This window comes from Symphodus melops, assembly GCF_947650265.1.
Source record: "Symphodus melops genome assembly, chromosome: 13".
NCBI lineage: Eukaryota > Metazoa > Chordata > Actinopteri > Labriformes > Labridae > Symphodus > Symphodus melops.
The window spans coordinates 558,586-564,585 of record NC_136703.1 but is presented as its reverse complement, the minus strand read 5'-3'; the positions used below and the strand labels follow the sequence as shown (position 1 = coordinate 564,585).

Here is a 6,000-nt window from a genome sequence, read left to right as displayed (position 1 = left end):
TCCTCTCCAGGGGGTCAACTGGCTCGCGAAGTAATCCCAAAGTTTGAAGCTGTTGTTTTAGGGATTCCGGTCTATCTATCTATCTATCTATCTATCTATCTATCTATCTATCTATCTATCTATCTATCTATCTATCTATCTATTTGATGCCTAAACTCCAGTATCATCTGCATACATAGTTTATTTAGCAGGTGTTAGCAGGAGAGCTAAATCATTGGTAAAGATGGAAAACCAGAGTGTGCTGAGGAACAGCTCATCGCTCAGAAGAGTGGCGTGATGGGGGAGTTGAGACCAGAAAAAATCCACAACAATTCCAAACCAGCAGGGGGTCTACAGGCAGATCACACTTTGATGTAATATAAACATTTACCAAATTACTGTACTGCTAAAGCTATTCACTTAGGCCAATGTACCTCCGCTTTCAATGTCCTAACTCTGCAGCACTGAACTGACTGTGTACTGAATGTCCTCATATTGCAACACCTCAAGGACACCTTCTTTACCAGACACTGAACATCAGACACCTTCTGCTAAAACCTCTGCTGACACAGCAGAGGAGGTACCTAACTGATAACTACATCATCTTCTAACAGTCGAGGTCCATTCTCTGATTGGTGGCTGATCTGTCAGTGAGGTGGACCTCTCAGCTGAGAATAACTCTCAGTATGTGCATTGTATCTCCTTGCTTCATTAAACCTTCTGGTTTGTTCAATTTGACCCTGAGTGTCTTCTCTTCCTTCTCTGAGAAAACCAACACGCACAAGGTGACTTAAAAACAACAGAACAATGTCATGTCCTTAAAACAAGTCAGAATGAGGCTCAGTAGTGTGTGTGGCCTCCACCTGCCTGTGTGACCTCCCTACAACACCTGACCATGCTCCTGATGAGGTGGAGGATGGTCTCCTGAGGGATCTCCTCCCAGACCTGGACTAAAGCATCCTCCTCCTCCTGGACGGTCTGTGGTGCATCGTGGCGTTGGTGGATGGAGACATGATGTCTGGGGAACGGGCGGGTCGATCCATAGCATCAATGCCTTCATCTTACAGGAACTGCTGAGTCACTGCAGACACATGAGGTCCAACAATCTCTAAATCTTTCAAATTGTTACTTTAAATGTGGTGAGAAAAACACGGACCGTTACCTTCAAGCACCAAAAGGCGTCGATTCCAAATTCAACTTTCGTTTTCCAGCCCTTCAAAATAAAAGCTTTAAAAGTAGAACCAAATAGTTTTCACTTCCTCTGGAAATCAATAGAAACATCTTATTCTGTTATAATGTAAAATATATAGTAGAATTATATATAAAATATAAATTGAATTAACTCTGATGAGGACATTGAACAGAGTCCAACTGATCAGAAGAAGAAATCATTTTCTGTGAAAAGCAAATACATGTCATCCTTTAATGCAGTCAAGATGATCCTTGAGGAGGTGAGCAGCAACCTTGCACACTGTGTGGATGATAACACGTCTGAAGAAGACTTCGGTCCACTTCTTTCCAGATCTTCCAAAGAATCTGAAGATCTCACAGGAGAGATTTTGTAAACTGTAACTAATGAAGCTGAACAGGACCTGGATGTTAAACGTGATGGAGAGATCAAATCAGAGATGGAATCACCCAAAGCTTCAATAATGAAAAGGATAGCAAGCGACATGAAGGCTCCCTGTGTCCGTACATGCTCAGGAAGCAATCCTGAACATGAAGGCGACTTTAAAGAACAAACTTCAAATCAGCCAACAAAATACAGAAAAGCTTCAACAGAGCAGCTCTTTGAAAACGTGGATCTCCTGGTGCAATAGATGATCTTTGATGCTGAAGACAGAAACTGGGGGACAGATGAGGTCTGCCTGTACGAGAAGATCGGCAGCGACATTTGGTTGCTCAGGATCTCAGAGATGTTCAGTGTGATCACCTGAAATCAGCAGGAGAAGTCTCAGGTGAAGACATGAAGATGGAGACTGAGCCTGAGGTCGAGTCTTTCATGAACAGGATGTGGACCTGGCTGAAACAGCAGGCACAAAGGTACCAGGCTCTGAGCGAGCTTGTGTACTCTCTGCCAGAGGATCCAGAAACTCTGGAATCAGAAATGAGGATTTTGCCAGCAGAGGAAGCTGTGTGTGAAGAAGACGCCCCCACATTTAAAACTACAGAGTGTGAGGCAGCATCAGCTCGTGATGAGTCGGAGGTCGTTATGATTTAATCAGAGACAGAGGATAAAGAAGAAGAAGAAGAAGAAGAAGCCTCCACACTCTGGGAGTTAGATGAACTGTGATATCCTGGTGTCAGAGCTGTTACACACACACACATGAAACATGTTCCCATCAGTGAGTCCCATGATGTCCAAAGCCACTGGAGAAACTTTGAAAAACATGCTCTTGGCTGAAGTCAGAGCTTTTGGCATTGACATTGATTTACAAGAGAAGAAGATCAGAAAGGTGCACAAAGATGTGTGCCAGCAGTTTGGTGAAGGGTGGCTTTGGAGCAGCCTGCTGACACAGACAGATTGTGACTGAGACTCTGAAAAGGCGTCTTGTATCAAAAGAGGCATGAAAGGATTCTTCCAGTCTAAGTGGAGTTCTGACACTAACCTCTGTAAACGTAGAGACACCACGGCTGCTCCTCAGGTGGGCGGGACACACCTTTCTCACAGCCCTCATTTTGTGTCTCAGCTCCAGAGAAGGACTTTCACTGTTGACGGGTCAGGAAGGGAAAGCACGGGATGGAGAACCGCTCTGAATCCCCCAGGAGAAGCTGGGAAATGTTGAAGGAAGTCTGGGTTGATGTATTTTGTCTGCAGCCACAGAGACCTGACCTCAGATATACTGAAGAACATGTCGAGATGAATGGAGGGGGCTTTTTCATTTATTTCAGCTGATATCAAAACAAAACTTTATTTACAAAATCTTTCATACAGAGACAAACAGGATTATTTAGAAATGGTGTCATCATGTAGTTTGGCCAGTAGAGGGCGCTCCTAATCCACAGTTAATACTCTCAACTATTTTTATAATCTCCCTTCAAACAGAACTGATCCTCAGACTTTTGACCTTTGACCTCAGAGTTCTTACTACAAAGTGCCTCCTCCATCTGTCAGTACCTACTGTCTGTGCTGTTTGGACCTACTGTCGAGGAAATGATCTCGACTGGACTCAGAAAGTTAATCCCTCAGATGAATCCTGCAGGAGACATGATCACACGTGTGCTTCAGTATCATGTTCAAACATCAGACTCTTCCTCATCCTCCATTTCTTTTGTTTTAGCTTTGTTCAAAAAGAGTAATGCACATATACAGTCAGGTAAACAAAAAGATCATCTTTTATTCATCTCACTGAGAAATGTACATCGATGTACAGTGATACAGCAGCAAAGCAGGAGAGCAGAAAATCACACTAAAATTAAATTAGATAAAAATATAAAAAATATAAATAAAAAAAAAGTTAAAAGATCCAGTAATTTCTTAACAATGTGAAGAGCAAATGAAATAAAACATACAGGAAGTAAAATAAAATACAGAATATAAAGTGAAATAAACCAGTAAAGATGCAGACTGTCAGAGAAACGACAAACTACAAAGACACAGAGGGTCAATCAGACACAGGTGAGACTAATGAGACAGGTGAGAATAATCAGAGTAATCAAGACAGGAAGGAAACAGAGAGAGGCAGGAAACAACACTGAGCACCAGAACTACAAAATAAAACAGGAAACACTAAAGACTGAACTAAGAAACACAAAACACTCAGGAAGAATAAACCCGAACTCAAAACCCTGAAACAAACTGAACCATGACAGCAGACGTGAATCTGAAATCCTTCTTCCCACAGAGGGGGAAAGGTTTTAGAATACTGCACACGTTTGTTGTTGTTCATTCAAAGGACTTTAACTCCAGATTAAATTTATCCATGCTCCTTTGTTTCCATTTGGAGGCGCACGTGAAGGGATGTTTTACTGTTAATTTTGCAAAGCATTGTGGGAGTTAAAATACAAATCATTTCCTGAATGGGTGCATCTGATCCATGCTGCATAAAAGCAGGAAGTGAGTATCCATACTGACATGTTGAGTCTACTGAGGTGGACTCAAACAATGACCTCCAGAGTTCAGTCTGCTGAAACTACTGAAAAGTCCTGCACATTGAACTGTGTCGTTTCTTTACTTCAACAAACAGAACTGAGACCTTTGACCTTTGACCTCAGGCTCAACATGTTTCTTTATAGCTGGATGAACACAGGGAACAACCAATCTGTGCTCTGAGCTCTTTACATGCTGATCAATAAAAACTACAGGTCACACTGATCTACTCATATGGGGTTCAGTGTTTTATCCAAGGACACATCAACATGAGGCTGCAGGAGCTGGGGATCGAACCCCGACCTTTCAGATGGGACAGATGTAAAAACAAACATATATATACATAGATATGAACGATGTGTGTCAGGGTCCAGCAGCTGGACCAGAACAGGATCCTGGAGATGGTTCACTCTGACCCGTCTGAACCTGAGGAGAAAAGAGATTTAGTTTAAAGCAAACATTTAGTAAAGCTGTAAAAAACAGGACAGAGTTGATCTCAGTCAGTCAGTGAACATCTCACCAAACATCTGCTCTCTCACCTGACTCTCTTTTCTTCTTTCAACTTGCCCCTTATCAGATTCTTCTGACTTCAGAAGCATCCGGCGCAATTCTCTTCACAGGTAGACTCTGAGTTTCCTGAATCTGAGGAGAAAAGAGATTTAGTTTAAAGCAAACATTTAGTAAAGCTGTAAAAACAGGACAGAGTTGATCTCAGTCAGTCAGTGAACATCTCACCAAATCTGAATCCCATCTGCTCTCTCACCTGACCCTCTCTCATCCACACTCTGGAATCTTCTATCATTATCCTGCTCAGGGATTGTATTAACTTCTTCTTCTCTCGGGGTGATTCTTCTAACTTCAACTTCACCCAGATTTCTTCTTTTACCGCCGGGGCTGATTTTTCTACCAACCTGTCCGGGGTTGGATCTTCTGACTTAGGGTCAGGGATAAACTTCACATCTTCCTGTAAGTTAAACATGAATCAGTGAGACTTTATTAAATCACTGAACATAAAACAGACTGAGAGTAAAGACAGTTTAAAACATACCAGGCTGAGTTCTATTTCTCTTCTTTTCTGGAATAAAATGTTAGAAATAAAAATCAAATGAATGATGAGACAGACCATAATATCTATAAAATAAACATGATCATGTTTCATTGTCACAGTGGAAACCTTACCTGAGCATAGCAACATCTTTATGAGACAGCAACACAATCCAATGAATAAAATAATCCCACCAACAACAGCTCCGACTATCAGTCCAGTCCTGTCTGATGATTTCTGTCCACACTGAGCGTCCTCTGTCTTAGTTCCTGCTCTCAGCAGCTCTCGACCCTCTGATTCACATCTGTAATGACAGAGGGACAGTTATTACAGGAACATGTGGAGGATCATGAACTCAGGTGTGTCCATGTGTGATGTGAAGCTTCACTCACTGTGTGTGATTCTGACAAGATGGAAACGTCCCGTCTGAAAATGTTCCATCAGAGCAGGTGGAGCACTCGGTGTCTGTGGAGGACGTTCCTGCAGGAAGGACACAACACATGATTTCACTGAGGCTGATTTAGACTCACAAACACAAACCATCATATATGTTATAAACTCGTATAAAATGATGTCATAAAATAATCAGCTGTTCAAACTTGAGCTAATTAAAGGCCAAACTCCAGAGAAGAGTAATGAATGATGAAAAGCTCTAAACTGTCCGTGCAAACCATCACTTTCAATGGATGACTTTTTTTTAACGTCATGCACAAAGTGTCCAAACCTTCTGGATTTATAAGACAGTGTTTTACATTTACTATTTAACATTACAAAGTGTTCCTGTCACAGTTCAGTCTTTAACAGCGTCTCCTGGATCTAAAATCTGCTCCAACAAAGGTTCCTTTTTGAAGGTCATCATAGATCAGACAGACTCAGTGTTCCTCTG

The 6,000-nt window shown here is 41.8% G+C and overlaps 1 long non-coding RNA gene across 1 annotated transcript; it reads right to left on the bottom strand.

Annotated features, from left to right (window-relative positions):
- Nucleotides 1-3,937: 3,937 nt before the first annotated feature.
- Nucleotides 3,938-4,980, bottom strand: LOC306833420. Its single transcript, XR_013780351.1, has 3 exons — nt 4,833-4,980; nt 4,609-4,711; nt 3,938-4,495 (listed from the first exon to the last, which is right to left on the bottom strand). It is a non-coding gene; the product is annotated as an uncharacterized lncRNA (long non-coding RNA).
- Between the last annotated feature and the right edge of the window lie 1,020 nt (nt 4,981-6,000).